Below are 20125 nucleotides of genomic sequence, written 5' to 3' on the forward strand. Positions count from 1 at the left end.
AGGAAAAAAGTCTCTACGTGTTCAGTATAGATGCACACATTGTAGGCCTAAATACATAGGATAGTCAGCAACAGCATAACTTTTTTAAAAAATTACTTCAATGCATAGTTTGTTGAACTTGCAGGTGCAGAACTCAATACAGAGGTCCAAATGTACATGTGTACACCTGTGGGTGTGTGTATATGTATATGTATTATATACACATATACACACATATATAGGGTTTTTGATTTTCCAGAGCCTTTATATTAATCCTAGCTAACAACCCTCATTTTTTATGTAACATGTAGTATATAAAACAAGAGTTGCTAACTAGAATTTATGTATAGGCTTCTGGAGAACCAAGAAACCCCTAAATTGTCTGTGAACAGACACATGTATAGGTGCCACATTTACTCAACTACTGTGTCGATTGGATGTCTTTCTTCTGTATTTTCAGTGCTTATAAGTGTATATAATTTCCTCCTTCCACAACAGGCACTTCCGGAAAAATCCTGTGCAGCTTTTTTCAAGTAGTGTGAATATATACTATGACTGATTAACAAGCACATCTGATGTTATACTACAATATGAGATCATAAGAGAGAGAGAGAGCAGTACCCAGTATTTTCAAAGTGCTAACTAAACCACAACTTCTTTTAAAAGGTAGAAAATGAATAACAACAGAATTTGAAGACCATATGTCCCCTCGAGCTCCAATGAGAAAATTGTAGAGAAAACCAAAGAAATTTATAAAGTATTAATAACCGCAAAAATAATTTGATGTGATGGATATAACTAGGAAATAATGACAGAAAATCATTAGAAAATCAAATCTGAACTGTATTAGACTGATTTTATTCATTTTGTGCAAAGAAATAGGGAGTTGAAAACCAATTAAACTAGATAGAACCTCAGGTACTCTAAAGAGAAGTTATATCTGTTCACTCTACGAATGCAGTGTATAGTGTGAATTTCTAGAGATCATAAGCTTCTCAGCAGTGTTCACTCATGCTTAGCAGGAGTATCTTCAAGCCATGAAAGTATTTGCACACATCTTTGTATAGAGAATGAAAGTAGGTGATAGCAGCTGAAAGACAGCACCTGTTTTACCTCACGCTATTTTTAAGCTCTTTTTACCAACCGCAGAATGATCCCTGACTGAAAGGAAAAATTAAACATTTTTGAGCCATTTTGCCTGAATATAATCCCTATGTGCTTTCTTAAAAAGCAGTTGTGATCCTTTGTTAGAAAGAACGAAGTTGGCGATTCAAGAAATAAAGGGTGTCACATTACTAGTTTTAAAACAGAATGTCTGTCCATTGTAACCTAAGTTAAAATCCTACAAAAGGAACAGATTTTTGTCATAGAAGGAAATGGGTCATGTTAGATCTACTGATTCAAATGCTAGAGAATATGAAGTTTCACATGTTGATGAAACACATTAAGCCATCAAAGAACCTTTGGGTGGCTTAGATAAATGTGTAGGAGTCCAGTATGAGTTTTGCTAAGAGTCTTCTATGACAGAGCTTAATACTTTTAAGGGTTTTCATTGTTATCATTTGATAAGAATAAAATACATGTCATGAATAAAAAGTACACAGAGATAAATTTACTTAGTTATAATAGTAATACAGAGGAAAAAATGAAGTGAAAAATAATTTTGAAGAAGAGAATACATAGGAGTCTAGTGAAAAACCAGTAGAGACTGAAGGCTTCTTATAAGATGGCCTAGCACGTGCCACAGTCTGTGTAAAGCATTTGCCTTCTCATTATTGGCATTAGGAATGACTGAATAAAGGAACTGGGGTTATGATGTTCACTTTTATCCATGAACTATTAACTATAGATATTATGCTGTGAGCCTTAGCACAAAATACATTAGTAAAGAATGTAATGTATGATATTATGCTAAGTTAAATAAGTCAGAGAAAGACAAATATCATATGATTTCACTTATACATGGAATCTAAAGAACAAAATAAACCAACAAATGGAATTGAAAGACTCATAGACACAGGACAGACTGGTAGTTGGTTGCCAGAGGGGAGAGAGTTTGAAGAACTAGGTGAGAAAAGATGAAGAGGCCCTGGCCAGCTGGCGCTCAGTTGGTCGGAACATCATCCTATACACCAAAAGCTTGCGGATTCGATTCCCAGCCAGGGATTGTAGGTTCAATCCCTGGTCAGGGCATGTATGGGAACCAACCAGCCATTGTTTCTCGCATCAATATTTCTCTCTCTCCCTCCCCCTCTTCCTCTCTCTCTAAAATCAATACACATATTCTCGGGTGAGGGTTAAAAAAAGGATAAAGGGATTAGGAAGTACAAATTGGTAGTTAAGAAATAGTCATGGGGATGTAAAGTACAGCATAGGAAATATAATTAGTAATATTGTAATAACTGTGTATGGTGCCAGGTGGGTACTGGAGATATTGGGAGGAACACTTTGTAAAGTATATGATGATTGTCTAACCACTATGTTGTACACCCGAAACTAAAAATAATATTGAATATAAACTATAATTGAAAAAAAAGTATAATGTATGAGACTAGACTATGCAAAATATTGGTAACTTCAATGACTTCTGACACCAATTAGCCCGGAGTTAGGCCATATTTCACAGGTTGAGGATGTAGTCCTCCCTTCAGGCCAGCTGGCTACAGATTAAAAGGTTCCCATTACCCACTCATGTTTCATAAGTCACTAGAACTTAGAGAAAACTCAGGAAAGTTCTGTACCTATCACTACAGTTTTATTATAACGGATACAAATCACACAAGCCAAAAGGAGAAACACATAGGGCAAGGTCTGGGAAGGTCTCAAATCAAAAGCTTCCATTGTCTTCTCCCTGTAGAGTTAGAATGTGTTTGTTACAGTGGTATGTGACAATATGCAGAATATCGCTGTCCAGGGAAGCTCACCCAAGCTTCAGCATTCACAGTTTTTGTTGGGGTTTTGTTAGGTAAGCATGATTGATTGAATTATTTACCATGAAATTGAATCCAGTCTCCTGTGCTGTTTCCCTTCACAGAGGTCATGCTGATAGTACATAGCTAACGCCCCAACTTTCTACTCACATGGTTAGTATTTCTGATGCTGCGAGTCCCCATCCTGTGTCATCTCAATATAAAAATGTAGAGGCCCACCATGATTCACCTCAATAAAATAATAACAAGAGACACTCCCATCACTCCACAAATTCCAAGGATTTAGAAGCTCCCTACCAGGAACCAGGGACAGAGGCCAGCCAAGTTCCTTCTTACACAAAATCTTATTCTCTAACTATTGATAGTGCCTTTTGTGTTCTATATGAAGGAAATGTTTTATTTTTCTAGTTTTAAAAGGTAACTTTGAGGTCAATAGAATAAATAGGTGTTTCTCTTAACCAGTTCCCTATAGCAGGTTTCATAGCTCAAAAGGACCCCTAAGTAGATAAATATACTGTTTAAAGAATTAATTATAATCAATTCAAACCCAATGTGAAAAATATATATTCTGTCTTCGTACATGCCCATTATGTTGAGTTATGTCACATTCCCATTATCTGTGCCTAGTCTCCAGGAATCTAAACTTGAATGTTCTTTATTTCCCAAAGCATATTCAATGGTAAGACCATCTTTTTTTTCTTTCATGTAGTCATTAAAACATATTTTGTATGTGCCAAGAGATCTTACTACAACCTGATTTATTTTAATCTTGCATTTAACACATACATAGGGAGCTCCCAATATAATTTGAGACTATGATAGGTTTATAATTAAGGAAAAATTCATTTTACCCTCACTAGCACTATATTAGGAGGTAATTAATAATGACTTCAGGTATAGAGTTATATTAATGGTTCTGACTTTTTGCATTGTTTCTTTTCTTCATCTGTCATTAGATAAATGCCTTAAGAATCTCACCAAGTTACCCCAGAATTCTCCAGGGTCTCTCCTGTGAGCTCATGAACAGCCCTTTCATGTTCTTCCAGTTTCATCCTTCTCTGGCCCACTGCCACTTTTGGCTAGTGCTTGCCATAAATTTGCTCACATCCCTGCCAAAGGTTCTGTCTCTTAGAGTTACAACATCATTAGTCTTCAGGGTACCATAATGACTACAATTTTCTGTGCTGAGCTTGATTGCCTGGACACCATGAGCTACGTGTTTTCCACTTCTCCTCTGCTTTGGTTCTCTAATGAAAACACTTTGTTTAGCTTCTGCTTTGGCTTCAACTAGGACCCCTGCTACATAAAGATATATAGAGAGTCTTTTAGTACTTCAGGATTTCTAATTTCCAGCTTTTTACATTTTTATTTTCTGTTATTATGCTTTTTAAACACAGTAGCACACAGTGATGTGAAGTCAGATCTGGAGATGGCTGTGGAAGGACATTTAGCCTGTTCTGTAGCCAAATTGTACCTGAGCTGTCTCATTTAAATTACTATTACCATTTCACTGACCTCAGTGAAAGAACTGCAGAAACCCCCAGTCTTTTAATGTACAAACGTCCCCCAAAGGACTTAGTCTAAACAGTCTTGGATGTTGGTGTCACCCTTAATGAGCCTCCCCGAGAGACTCACTGTAGTGTTTATCCTCAGCCACAGTTCTCCCCAAGCCCCACAACCATCTCAGCTTCCTCACTTCTAGCAGATAATATTCTGGGTAAAATAAAATATGAAAAGAGTTTGTTAGATATGAATTTGTTCCATTTACTGCCACATTGCCTTTAGTTTCTGAGAGTAATAAACATTTTAAAGGCTTATCCTTGCACTTGTGCTTCTGTCCCTGTTTTCTCCTTTCTTCCCTCCTCAGATATTTCTTCTCATCCTTATCCTTTTCCCTCTTAAACCTCAAGGCTCTCTGTCTCCCTCTTTTCTCTGCTGGCTTCTTCTCTTGGTCTATCCTGACTGTCTTTCCCCGGTTTTGCATCTCTTGCTATCCTTGTTGTCAAATTTGGTCCTCCACCTCCCTACTCATTTCAAGGGCTCGGTGTTCCCTAGGATTTTATCTTAAGACTACTTTTCTTACCCAGTGACTCCTAGGCAACTTCATCTATGTTGATATTTCAAAGCTTCCATCTATATAGTGATTTTACCCAAAGAAAAGCATCAGCCCTGCCTTCTCTCCTTAACTCCAGTTCATCGAATTCTGTTAGATTTCTCCAACTGAGTTTCCTGAAGTCACCTTAAAATTACTGTTTACAAAACTGGGATTATTCTGCACCAAATTCTCTTTTCCCTCCTCATGTATTTCTTAGGCGAATGAGTAGCAAGCCCCACCTACAGCATCATTGTGTCATGTCATAACTATTCCAGCTATCACAGCCCAGTTATCCCAGACCACTCCTGTGTCTAGTTAGCTTAAACCCAATTAGTTACTTTCTGTTACATTAACCTATTCATTTCTAATGGCAGTATATGAGGTCTATCTAGAGGGTGTCCAGCCATGTAAAAGTAAAATAGAGACATTTATTGAAGAAGATACAAGATAAAAGAAACATTGTACATAGTCCCCTTCAAAGTAAGCACTTTGGAACCTCAAGCAGTTCTCCCAGTCGCCATCAGCTGCCGCATCATATTTTCCTGAATTTCATCGACAGTATGAAATCTCTTCCCTTTCCAAGGTGATTTTAGTTTTGGGAAAAGGCAGAAGTCTCAGGGCGCCAAACCTGGGCTGTAGCGGGACTGAGTCACCTGGGTGATTTGACATTTCACAAAAAATTCTGCACAGGACGTGATGTGTGAGTGGGTGCATTGTCATGATGAAGCTGCCGATCACCAGTTGCCCATAGCTGCGGCCTTCTGGATAATCTGAATAGTTTCTGTGGAGGAATGTTCAAGCTTAATGCAAAACTTGATGCAGATTCATTACTCATCCAGTCATTTTGAATGTGACGGCCACACAGTACACATGCTCACACAATGGCCTCTGCCACCCGCACTGACTAGTACAGTGAAGTTGTCATTGTTCACACATGCACATTCCAGTTCACTCTCCTTGGCTGCCAGGTTACATCAATGTCACACAAACCATTCTTGTTATATTAACAATGGCTGGACTTTTTTCAGACAGACCTCATCTATAGGTAGTGGCTTAAATAGCAAGGGCCCTGATCCAGACTACCTAAATGCAAATCCTAAATCTGCCAGTTACTATTTTTGTAATCTTGGCCAAGGTGTTTAATCTTTCTGTGCCTCAGTTTCCTCTTTTGTAAAATGGGAATAATAAGAGCACCTAGCTGGTAGGGGTCTTATGAGGATTAATACAGTTAAAGCATTGGAAATAGTGCTTTGCAAATAATAAGTAGCTAATTAGGTTTGCTATTAAATTATTACTTTTAAAGTACATATCATAATCAGTGATTGTCCTGTTTATTTGGTCTGCAGTAGGATATAAGCACCTTAAGTACTGAGATCCTGTCTGCCTGGTTCACTGCTATATCCTAAACATTTAGAGCAGTGCTTAGCTCATAGGTTCTAATCAAAAGATCAGAATGAATAAAATCTCTTTTTGCCCTGACTGGTGTGGCTCAGTTGGTAGGGCATCATACCGCAAAGTGAAAAGTCATTGGTTCAATTCCCGGTCAGGACACATGCCTGGGTTGCAGATTTGGTCCCCAATCGGGGCGTGTGTGAGAGGCAGCCAGCCAATGTTTCTCTCACACATTGATGTTTCTTTCCCTTTCTTCTTCCCTTCCCCTCTCTCTTAAGTATAAATAAAGTCTTTAAAAACAAAAGAAATCTCTTTCCCTTTCAGCCTTCACTTCTTAATCCTTTGTCTAAACTCTAGTCAGGTTTTCATTAAAACTCTCATAACATTTTACTACTAGAACTGAGTTTATCTATATTGTAGCTAAAATAATTCTCCATAGCCTCTCTTAAAATAGTTCCTCTATTATTTGGGCTTTCACATCCCCCATAAGATGAAGATTAAACTTCTAATCTTAACTTCAAATATAGCCACCCTTTGATGCTATTTTCCTGTTGTTTGTTTTTAGAACATTAATGAAAAATAGCAAGACCAGGAAAAGGAACTTTGTAACATTCGGTACTTACTACTCAGAATTAGCAGATGCTGACCTTTTCTTGTGTTTACAGGAGACCCTTTTTTTTAAGCAATAAAATAAGCCATCATTGAAGTCCCTTTTTTAGCTCACCTAAAACTTTTCCTTTCCCTCTCTAGAGATGATTACTAATATGAAATAGGTATGTGCCCTTCCTATCCAGGCTTGTGTGGTTTGTAAATTTTTACACAAGTTGTATTGTATTGTGGAGATCATTCTGCTTTTTTATTAAACATTCTAACATTCTTTTGGAGACTTTTTAATACAGCTTTAGTTTTTCATTTTCATTTTGCAATGTGAGTATACCATAGTTATGCTTAATCATTTTTTCTATTGATAGACATTTGTTCTTTACCATTTGCTTTTTTTTTTTTTCGTTGGTTTTTTTTTTCAGATTTAATGTGTTTTATTGATTAAAATATTACATTTGTGCCAATTTCCCTTCCCTCTGCTCCCCTCCACCCGGTGGCCCCCTCCCTCCAGTTGTCCCCCCCCTTTTAGATTATGTCCATTAGTTGTGCATACAGTTCCTCCCAACCTCTCTCCGTCTATTCCATTCCCTCCTACCTTGATCCCCAATTCCTATATCATCTCCCTCCCTTTCCCCATTCCCCCTCCCTGTTGACCTCCCCCCAATATGCTTCCCGTACCCACAGTTCCTTTTCCACTCTCGTTGCCTATTTAGTTTGCCTTTGTTTCATCTCCCTAGCTTCTGTTTTTTTAAACCAGTCCCTTTAACATCTCATATAACAGTGGTTTGGATCTAATGAACTCTTTCAGTTTTATTTTGTCCTGGAAACACTTTCTCTGTCCTTCTATTCTGAATGACAATTTCGCTGGATAGAGTATTCGTGGTTGTAGGTTTTGGATTTTCATTACTTTGAATATTTCTTGCCAGTCCCTTCTTGCCTGTAGGGTCTCCCTTGAGAAGTCAGCTGATAGTCTAATTGGGACCCCTTTGTACATAATTCTTTTCTTTTCTCTTGCTGCTTTTAAGATTCTCTCTTTATCTTTAATTTTTGACATTTTGATTATAATGTGTCTTGGAGTGGTTCTCCCTGGGTCCAGTCTCTTGGGAACTCTCCTTGCTTCCTGGACCTGCAAGTCTATTCCCTTCCCCAAGTCTGGGAAGTTCTCCTTTATTATATTTTCACTCAATTTTTCAAGTTCTAGTTCATCTTCCTCATTCTCTGGCAAACCAATGATTCTTATGTTGGGCCTTTTATAGCTGTCCCAGAGGTTTCTGATCCTCTCATTGTTGCTTCCCATTTCCTCTCGCTGCATTGGTTGACTGCTTGTTCCTTCTCCATATTCCAGTTTGTTGAAATGAACTCTGGATTTTTTCTCACCTTCTATCTCGTATGCGGTTTTGTTCCTTTCGTTATGAAATTTTTTCGCTTCTTTCTTATCTTTTTCCTGCTCTTTTGTGAATTCTGTAAGCCACCTGATAACAATGGCCCAGAACTGAGCCTCTGACAGGTTTCTTATCTGTTCATCTGTCAGGTTCTCTATCTGCTGCCTGGTGAGTTGTTTCACCAGGATCTCTATAGTTGTCTGCCTCATTTTGACAGATGCGTTTTGTTTTCTTGGGCCGGCTGTCGGGGGCAGTGCCTGTGTACGCGTCATAAATCAGCGACTGGCGCCTGCCTGTCCGCGACCTATTTCGTAGCCCTGTGGTGCTTTCTTTGGGGGCAGGGGTCCAAGATGGATTCACACAGTTATTCAGCTAGGAGACCGGGATCCGTCCTCCCGCCCCCCTGGGCCTCACTGTTCCAGGCGATGCGGCGGCCGCTCTCCCCAGCGCCGGAGTCGTGCACCGCCAGGGGCTTGCGCAGCCGGGATTCCTCGCTGCCGCTCCAGGTGCGACCGCAAACAGCACTGCCCTCTTTAACTCTTACCTGCCCAAATGGCACCGCTGGTTTATAACTTCATATGTTGGACTTCCGTGTAGTTTTATTTTCTGGAATTTCTAGTTATCCTTTGTTTTGAAGTAGTTGTATTCCTCTCTAGTTGTAGAGGGAGACCTAGCGTGTCCGTCTAAGCCTCCATCTTGGCCGGAAGTCACCATTTGCTTTTAAATAAAACAATGCTGTGAATATTTTTGTACATCTCCTCATGCACGCGAGTCTCTTTAGTGTGTAGGTCCAGAAGTGGAAATATTAGGCCCTAGGACTTGAAGAATTTAAACTTCATTCAATATCACTAATTGTTTACTAAAATGAACTTAAGTGTTTGAGAGTTCCCATGCCCCACGCCCTTGCTAACTCTTGATATTATCAATTTTTTTTGTCTTCATCCCCAGTTCACATGCTCTATTTTTCTTAAATGGGCTTCTCTTTTCTATCATCCCCATTTCTCCACTTAGAATGCAACACATTTGTATAAAACCTTACCACTTCGTATAACATTTTCCCTAAAAGTAATTTGTCTCATAGTCTCACCAGGGCTCCATGAAAATTTTATATTCTCCCATTCTTCAACTTACCAAAAAAGTCTTCCTCTCTCTTTAAATATCCTTTTAAAATTATTTTGTGTTATTTGTTTATAAATGTCATTATTAACCTCTTCTTTTGGATTTAACAAAAAACTATTTCAGGCCATGGTAGTTCTTTCTCTTTTACTCCTTTCAAATATAGCTAATATTGCGGCTATACAGGTATTGTTCTCTGGGGTATGACAGTAACTGTATCTAAATCACATAGACATTTAGCATTTTCAAATGTCAGTGCTTGTATTCTTGTTTAAGTAACTGACAAATGATTGAGAATATGAAGTTCCACTATTTCTAAATAAAGCATAAACAGTTTTCCTTGCCTTTCGCTAGAGGCCTTTGTTCAATTGGTTGTATCATAACTTTAGGAGAAACTGATGTGTGTTGGGCGGAAGTGACATTGAATAATCAGGTAGTCATAAGGGAAGAATAACGCAGTATCTTTGCCAAATTCTATTCAGATAACTTCAATAATGTAACTCTTCTTTTTTTATCCCTCAACATTCATGTGAAGAGTACTTTATTTCTACCTGTAGGATCCAGATTTCTTAACCACAAAAAAATTTAAATGATTTTTTGATATTTTGTTAACCTAAAGTAAATAGGGTTTCATTGTATGAAATTAGGGTATTTATTTTTTAGTTGTCTTAACTTTTCAATTCTTTTGTGCTGTAGTACCAAAAATTAGGCCCTAGGCATAATGAAGTGATCCTTTGATTTAGCAATATCAGTACTGCGTTTTTGTTGCTGAAAATTCTATCTGAAATTTTCACTAGAGAAACTCCTCATTCATATACTCTATATACTGGTCTGCATTTCCAAATGTTGATTCTAATTCTTCCCTGCTTTGTCACCTTGAGGAAAGTACTTAGCTATGCATATTTATCATTCGTAAACTATGAGGCTTCACAGTGCTCCTTAGCCACAAACTGAATCATTATTGCCAGCCAGATTTACATAGTTTGGTGCTTGAGATCACAAGACAGAGGGAGATTGAAGAGAAACTGCACAGTTACCTGGAAGTTCTGATAGTTCAGTAGTGATTAGCCCTACTGATCATTAATATGAAGTTAATAATGCTATCTTCCTCTGTACAAAGAATAGTGTGTAGCACCTATCCATGTGAAAAGGATAAGTTTACTTTCTGTCTTGAACACAGTGATAAGGAGATACTGCATGTTATAAATATTTTTGAAATAAAGGTGCTTTATACTCCCAAATTGTCACTCTTCTTGGTACATATAAAAGGTGGTATAGTGCTGTAGGTAAGAGCCTGGAATGGAGCACCTATCTGCCCTGTAATATGTCCTGATTCCTACACTTACTAGCTGTGGGACAAATCACTTAATTTTTCTCTACCTTAGTTTCCTAATCTGTAAAACAGGGGTAACTATAGGGCCTAATTTTTAGAATTGTTGTCTTTAAGTGAATTAATAATGAAAGATATTACAGCAGTCCCTGCCACATGACAAGCTGTATACAGTGTTAGTATTATTTTTTGTATTTCTTTTGTAAATTGCCTATTCCCCATTTCTCTCTTTTTTCCCCTTTATTTATAAGAACCGCTTTAGAGAGTTTGGTTCTTTTGTGTTAGAAATATTTTTATTATATCATTTGCCTTTTAATCTGTTATATTTTATTTTAAATATTAAAACTTCATTGTAAGTTTTGTTAATATTTTCCTTTGATAATTTCTAGATTTTCATGTCATGCTTGGGAAGGACTCTCTCACCCAATAATTATAAAAATATTTCCTGTATTTCATAGTACTTTCATAGTTCTACTTTTTTTAGGTTATGATCCTTAATTTTACCAGCCTTTTTGGGCATATGCTTCTGATTTTATTATAAATATATTCCTGTGGCATTTCTCTTTTGTTGGGTACCTAGTGGCATAGAAATCGCATGTAATCAAATCTCTGACTTGTTACTAATAAATAACAGGTTAGTGATTGGAAGGAAGTTTTTTCAAAGTTGAATATGAATTTTGAGTACATATATCCATCTCTTTCAGGTTGAAACATTCTGAGAAATTCAATTTTTAAATATCAATTAAGAGTAGGTACATCTCAGTATCTACCTTAGTAAATGCACTTAGTAAATGCCAAAATTTTGTTCATTTTTTTTCCTCTAAGTTGTATATTATAGAAACTTACCAAATTCATATAACTTTCTTAGTAACTTTCACTTACTATATATCTATTTATTAATTTTAGGGTGGTGAGTTTAATTATCTTCTAAATGTTGTGGCAGACACATTATGTGCCATGCCTATCGTGTGACTTTCTTTACTTGATAACCCACATGCCCACACAGCATTAGGTAGCCTCAAAAGTGTAGGCTTTGTTCCAAGATAAAGGTTTTTTTGTTTTAGTGGGTAAAAAAGGTTGGAGTATCTCTTTTTACTTGAAGGTTTAGAGAGGACAAAGATTTTTATTTAAAATACATTAATTATTAGGAGAAGAATACAAAGTTTGTGTGAATTTTAAATGTTGAAATAAAAGGCTAAAAATGTGTCCCTTGGGGTTATGCACTCAGGCAAGCATGAGCCACTCCATAACATACACACATTTACACAAACTTGAGTGTTCATTCTCCTCTATTGATCTTTGTAGGGTACATATGCATAAGAAAACTTGAGGCATGCAAAGCCTCTCTGCACCCATGGCAGAACTCCTATCAATCAGCAGGGTGCAGCCAGGACACAGTAAACTAGGCCTCAGCCAATACAGGCCTAGAATAATTCTGACCATGGAAGAGAGCTAACATTTTCCAAGTGAACAATCTGGTAGAGAGGCTGTGATGGGTGCATAAACCATTCCATCCTCCAGACAAAGTTAGGAGCTAAAGATGCTTTTTTTTTTTTTTCTATTTTATGTGTCGTAAAATTATAGCTCAGACGGAGTAGATGATTTACCAAAGTCTTAACTGGCTGAACTAGGATTCAAACTCAGGTCTAATGCTAGCGCACTTGATCTCTCTATTATACCATTGCTTCCTTCTAATCAATATCGGGTCATTTTTGTTCAAAATCATTCATACATTTTGTTTGTTGTCAAGTCATATGACATATTAGCAAGTATTGTCCATATATATTGGTCATACTACTTTGTACAGATTATTTGATGTCTGGATATTAATAACTTGCATGGTAAATTATAAGATTGGACTAGGTGGTCTCTAAGGCTCCTTCGGGCTCCTTAGGACCTTGGGGTCCTAAAAGGATCTCCTCATCCTCCTGGAATTCTGGGAGCTCACCTTTTCACATTGTGTCTTTTCCGCATTACCCCTTGCAGTTATTGCCTTAGCCTGTGCATTATTGATTTCTTAAATGGATCACAACCTTCCTGTTTAGAACTTCAGATTTAAGAATTCTTGATTAAATCACAATCACTTTACAAAGAACAAAAATTTTGCTGCTTAGTAAATGCTGCCATGTTGTGTCTATAATTTTATGAGAGAAAAAGTTAAAATGAGGAAAAATTATATTGAAGTAATTTTTTATTCTTTGTGTTTGGTTGTCAGCCCATTACAAAGTGTCAGGTGGCTTTGGCCAGAAGTAAATGGCAGAGATAATTCTTAGAGTAAAAATGTACATTCTTGAGAAGAATCAGTTCTGCATTTTTAGCCTCTGGATTCGTCTGAGATGTAATCTTCAGATGTCTGGCGGTCTGGAAAATATTTGTCAGATTGTCTGGACACATGAACATTCTTTCCTAAGTTCTTCAGAGGGTTATCTGTAGGGTTTATATATATATATAAATCTTCAGGCATTGATACACTACTGACAAGTTTAGAAGTTCAAGTTGCTAGGCTAGTTAAAACAAAAATAGAATCATTTTTTTCCTGTCTCGGCCTGCTTGATATTTGTAATTTAGCAGCTTAACTAGAGTGGCTCCATTTTGTTTCTTCACTCTTTTCTCTTGGTGACTTTAAAAACAAAAACAGGGCCAAGATGGAGGCTTAGACAGACATGCTCGGTCTCCCTCTACAACTAGAAAGGAATACAACTACCTCAAAACAAAAGATAACCAGAAATTCCAGAAAATAAAACTACATGGAAGCCCAACGTATGAAGCTATAAACCAGTGGTGCTTGTGCAGATGAGTTGGAGGGGCGATATCGGAACCGTAACAGAAGGTCGGGCGGCGCTGTTTGTGGTAGCAGCAGGGATAGCAGCAGGGGGAGCAATCCAGGCTGCAGTTGAGTCCCGGAAGCTTGCGACCCCAACGCTGGGAAAGGCAGCCCCCGCATTGCCTTGGACGGAGAGGCCCAGAGGGCGGGGGGATGGATCCGGTCTCCCAGCAGAGAATAATGGCCGGAATCCATCTAGGACCCCTGCCCCCACACAAAGCACCACAGCACAGTGAAAAAGCTTGCGGACCGCCACTGGTCTCCAGGTAGTGACGAGTACACGGAGTTCCGCCCCCCACAGCCTGCCCAGGAAGCAAAGCAAAACACAAATCTGTCAAAATGAAGCAGATAACAATTGAAATCCCAGTGACGCAGCTCACCAGGCAGCAGATGAGGAACCTGACAGATGAACAAATAGGAAACTTTTCAGAGGCTCAGTTCAGAGCTATAGTTATAAGGTGGCTTACAGAATTAACAAAAGATTTGGAACAAGACAGGGAAGGAATGAAAACCACTCATACTGAAACAAACAAAAACACATTCGAGACAAGTGGTGAGGAAATAAAATCCAGAGATCAAATCAACAAACCGGAACATAGGGAAGGAACAGTCAACCAGTGCAGAAAGAGGAAACAAAAAATAAGGAAAGTGAGGAGAGGATCAGAAACCTCTGGGACAGCTATAAAAGATCAAACATTCGGATTATAGGATTGCCAGAGGGTGAAGAAGAACTAGAAATTGAAAAAGTATGTGAAAAAATAATGAAGCAGAACTTCCCGAACTTGGGGAAGGAAATAGACCTACAGGTCCAGGAAACACAGAGAGTTCCAGAAAAACTGGACCTAGGGAGAACCACTCCAAGGCACATTATAATCAAATTTAAAAAATTAAAGATAAAGAGAGAATCTTAAAAGCAGCGAGAGAGAAGAAAAGAATTATGTACAAAGGGGTCCCAATTAGATCATCAGCTGATTTCTCAAAGGAGACCCTGCAGGCAAGAAGGGACTGGCAAGAAATATTCAAATTAATGAAAATCAAAAACCTACAGCCATGAATACTCTATCCAGTGAAACTGTCATTCAGAATAGAAGGGCAGAGAAAGTGCTTTCAGAACAAAATAAAACTGAAGGAGTTCATTAGATCCAAACCACTATTATATGAGATGTTAAAGGGACTGGTTTAGAAGAAGGAGAATCAAAACTATGAACATTAAAATGAAAACTGCATCACGAGAACCAACAACAGAAGCTAGGGAATCGAAACAAAGGCAAACTAAATAGGCAACGAGAGTGGAAAAAGAACTATAGGTATGGGGAGCATATTGGGGGGAGGTCAGCAGGGAGGGGGAAGGGAGAGAGGCAGGGAGATGGTAGAGGAATTAAGAAGCATAGTAGGAGGGAACGGAATAGACAGGCAGAGGCTGAGAAGAACTATATACACAACCAATGGACATGGACTAAAAGGGGGGGACAACTGGAGGGAGGGGGTCTACAGGGTGGAAGGGAGCAGAGGAAAGGGAAATTGGGACAACTGTAACAGCAAAATCAATAAAACATACTTTTAAAAAATAAAAAATAAATAAAAACAAAACAAACAAAACACCAAGTCGTTTTATTTAGTGGCCTAGTAACCTTGGGCCGATTGAGATAACAATGTCAGTTAAAAAATAACTTTGACATTTGTTTCTGATACCTCGCTTTTTATTATCCCTTAGTCAAACACAGTGCAAGTGAGATGTAAAACCTAATGTGGAGCTTTATCACGGTTCTGAGTGAGGATATTTCAAAATAGTTTTTGAAGTTAACATAAGATGTGAATTGTTCTATGATGCATACTTGGCACTATTAGAATTATATCTCCTGGTGCTTAGATCTTATTATTATTTCTTTTACCTTGAAACTGTGCTATTCTGTTTATAGACAACAAAATTGTCAAAGGAAGATAGAGGAGCTACATAGGATTTTTAAAGTTGTTTATTTGCTATGATGTACTCACTTGCACCAAAAAATGTAAAATGAGCCCTGGCCAGTATGGCTCAGTTGGTTGGAGCATCGTACCTTACACCGAAATGCTGTGGGTTCAATTCTGGGTCAGGGAGCATACAGGAGGCAAGCAGTCGATGTTTCTCTCTCACATGGATGTTTTTTTCTTCCTCTCTCTCTAAAAGCAATGAAATAATGTCCTCAGGTGAGGATATGTATATATATATATATTATATATATATATATATAATATATATATACACACACACTGACTGGAAAAGCAGATGACACTGGCCCTGACTGGTGTGGCTCAGTTGGTTGGGCATCATCCTGCAAAGTGGAAGATTGCTGGTTTGACTCCTAGTTAGGACACATGCCTGGGTTGTGGGTTTGGTCCCCGTTCAGGGCATATGCAAGAGGCAACTGATTGATTTTTCTCTCTTGCATCAATGTTTCTCTCTCTCTCTCTCTCTTTCTGCCTCCCTCCCCCTCTCTAAAAATAGATAAATAAGAAACAGGTAACATTGCACAATTGTTGCAGAGACAGTGTACCAACCACAAGGAATGGTATTTCATTGACAAGCTAAATTGGCATTGAAGAGCAAGGTTCCTGGCTTCAAGTTCAAGATGGTGAAGTAAGAAGATCCTGACCTCACCTCCTCTCATCGACAACAAGACTACAACTATATGTAGAACAGCTATCTCTGAGAATGACCTGAAAACTTGTCGTCGTCGTCGGCAGCCGTCCGTCTCGAGAGACGATGGTGTAGCTTCTCAAGAGTCCATCTGCACCGCCGAGAATGGCTGTGCAGTCCGACTCGGGAGTGACATGGTATCTGTCTCCTCCCGTGTTGAATCGACATCTTGCGATGACGCTGAAGCTACAGAGCCTGGGCAGGGTGATATGGAGGCTCTGCTGTTGCCCATGCAGCAGACCCCCCCTCTCTTCGCAGCTGAAGGGTCCAAGGGAAAGACGGAGTCAATACAGCTTGGCTTCAGGTGCGCCGCAGGAGTTGCCGGTGTTGATCACAACATCAAACCGCCTTAGGGACTCCGGCTCCGGATTTTCTGTCGGGGTTTACTCCCTTAGCCTTTCCCCTGAAGAGGTATGCCGCAAGGCAGCGGAGGTTTTTTGGAGTCAGAGTTTTCCTTCTCTGATGTACCCTGACTGGAAGATCGAACCAGCGACACTTAGCTCGCAGGCCGACGCTCAATCCACTGAGCTAAACCAGCCAGGGCAACCTGAAAACTAGCAGAATGGATATTCTACATCTACGGATATAAAGAAAAAGCCACGTTAAAACAAGTAGGAGAGATAGAAGCTAAGTCTAGTTATCCACATCCCCTCCCCCACTCCCTATGTGGTGACTCACAAGTGGGAGAGATATCACAACCACAGAGGTCTCCCCTGAAGATTGAAGGGTTTCGGCCCAAGAGTGGGAACCTGCACCAGGAAGAGAAGCGCTCCTACCCTCTCGTTTTGAAAACCAGTGGGCCTTATGTCTAGGAAAGCTCAAGGGATGTAGGACACCAAGGTTGCGTTCTTTCTGAGTCTTAGAACAAAGGCAGCAGTTTGAAAATCACATAGGTCATACATGAAGGTTATATACTGACTAATTATAGGTATGTGCTAGAAGGACAAGAATCTGTTGGGAGTCAGAAGCACTAGTAGAGGCCAATTTCCCCCTTTCTTTTCTCTCCTTCCACCTAGCTGGTCTGATGCTAGCAGGCACCATTTCTGACACTCTCCATTAACCTTACGAACACTGTTCAGCCAACCCTAGCATTTCCCTGAGTACTCACATAGATTGGTACCCCTCCAAAGCAGCTCCTGCTCTGCCACACCTAGTGGGCAGCCCCAGTCAGCACCAGCATACAGCAGTGTCTGCAACAGTTAGGGCTGGGCCTTGGATCCAGCCACACCGATGAGCACTCAACAGTTGTTACTAGGAACCCACCTTGCCTGCCAGTGTGTCCATGGAAGTTGTGGCCCAACCACAAAAGGAGTTCACACTAGTTCACCCAGGGAACACCTCTGGAGCACCTGGCTTTGGTGACAAGGTTGGATGCCACAACTAGGTCCCACAGAATACCTTCTAAATAAGGCAACTTTCACTTTTTTCAAGACCAGGAGATGTAACTAACCTAATACATGGAAACGAAAGCAAATGAGGAGAAAAAAGGTATGTTCCAAAGGGGAAAAAAAAAAAGGCAAAACCCCAGAAAAAGAACTAACTTAAATGAAGGTAAGCTGTCTACTAGATAAAAGAGTTCAAAGTGATAGTCATAAAGGTGCTCATTAAATTCTGCCAGCAAGTGGATAAGCTCAGTGAGAACTTAAACAGAGATAAAAATTATTAAAAAACCTATCAAAGCTCAAGAATTTAACAACTAAAATGAAAAAATACACTGGAGGGAATCAATAGCAGATTAGATGGCACAGAAGAATGAGTTAGCAATCAGAAAGACAGGATATTGGAAATCACCCAATTGGAAAATCAAAGAGAGAAAGAACTAAGAAGAATGAGCATAGCATAAGAGATCTCTGGGATAACATCAAGCATACTAACATTTGAATTTGGGGGGGGTCCCAGAAAGAGAAAAGAGAGAGAGGAATGGAAAACCTACTTGAATAAATAATGGCTGAAAACTTTCATAACCTGGCAGAGGAAACTAACATCAAGGTTCAGGAAGCATAGAAGGTCCCAAACAAGATGAACCCTAAGAAAACCACACCAAGACACAGTTAAAGAGAGAGCATCTTAAACGCCACAGTAGAAAAACAACTAGTTACATATAAGGGCATGCCCATAAGACTATCACCTGATTTTTCAACAGAAACTATGCAGGCCAAAGTGGAGTGTCATAATTAAACATGATGAAAGGGGAAAACCTGCAACCAAGACTACCCAGCAAGGTTATCATTCAGAATTGAGGGGACATCAATATTTTCCCAGACAAGCAAAAGCTAAAGGAGTTCATCACCACTAAATCAGCATTACAAGAAACATTAAAGGGAATTCTTTAAGTGGAATAGGGAAAATATATGAAAGAAAAAAATCTCACTAGCCGTGACTTGTGTGGTTCAGTGGGTTGGGCATCATCTCACAAACCAAAAGGTTGCCAGTTTGATTCCCAGTGAGGGCACATGTCTGGGTTGCGGGCCAGGTCCTCTTTGGGGGCATTAGAGGCAACTGGTGTCCCTCTTTTTCCCTCCCTTCCCCTCTCTAAAAATAAATAACTGAGAATTTAATAAAGAAAAATATCTCACTAATGAAAGCAAACATATAGTGAAGATGGTAGACCAACCACTTATAAATTTAGTATGAAAACCATTAAAATGGCAATAAGTACATAACTATCAATAATTACTTTAGATTGCAGGGGGGATGAAGGTGAAGAAGGTATGGGGGAATACATGGTGAGAAAAAATAAAATAAAAAATTACTTTAAATGTAAATGGACTAAGTGCTCCATTCAAATGACAGAACAGAATGTATAAAAAATAAGACCCTTATATATGCTGCCTACATGAGACTTCAGATTTAAAGATGCCCGCAAACTGGAAGTAAAGGGATGGAAAAAGATATTTCATGAAAATGGAAACAGAAAAAAAAGCTGGGATAGCAATACTTATATCAGACAAAATAGACTATTTTTTAAATTAAATTTGTTAGTTGACATTGGTTCACAAAACCATACAGGTTTCAAGTGTACAGCTCAATAAAACATTTTCACACTGCATCGTGCGCCCATTGCCTCAAGCAAAGTCTCTTTCCATGTCCATCCCCCCCACCCCCGTTCCCCTTCCACCTACCCTCATCCCCCTTTCCTTCTGGCTATTACCACACTGTCACTGTTGTCTATGTCTGTGTGCATACACACACACACACACACAGTTTTTTTGTTTAAACCCTTCACCCTCTTTCATCCAGTCCCCCCCAGTCCCACTCTCTTCTGACAATTATCACGGCTGTTTCATGTATCCATTTTGTTCATCAGTTTAAGACAAACAATCTAAAACAAAGGCTATAAAAAGGACCTAGCAGTTCCACTTCTGTGTGCTTATCTGAAGAAAACTAAACACTAATTTGAAAAGAAAAATGCACCCCTACGTTCACTGTTGCATTGTGCACAGTAGCCAAGATATGGAAGCAGCCTAGTTGTTCATCAATAGATGAATGGATAAAGAAGTGGATATACAAGGTCTGGCTGGGGAAAGTCCAGCCATTGTTAATATAACAGAAATGGTTTGTGTGACATCAGTGCAAGCTGGCAGCCAAGGAGAGTGGACTGGAATGTACATGCTTGAACAATGATGACTTCACTGTACTAGTCAGTGGGGGTGGTAGACACCATTGAGTGAGCATGTGTACTGTGTGGCCGTCACATTCAGAATGACTGAGTATAGCAAAAAATCTGCATCAAGTTTTGCATTAAGCTTGAACATTCCTCCACAGAAACTATTCAGATTATCCAGAAGGCCGCAGCT

This window comes from Furipterus horrens, unplaced genomic scaffold (genome assembly GCF_987537825.1).
Source record: "Furipterus horrens unplaced genomic scaffold, mFurHor1.1.pri manual_scaffold_1, whole genome shotgun sequence".
Taxonomy (NCBI): domain Eukaryota; kingdom Metazoa; phylum Chordata; class Mammalia; order Chiroptera; family Furipteridae; genus Furipterus; species Furipterus horrens.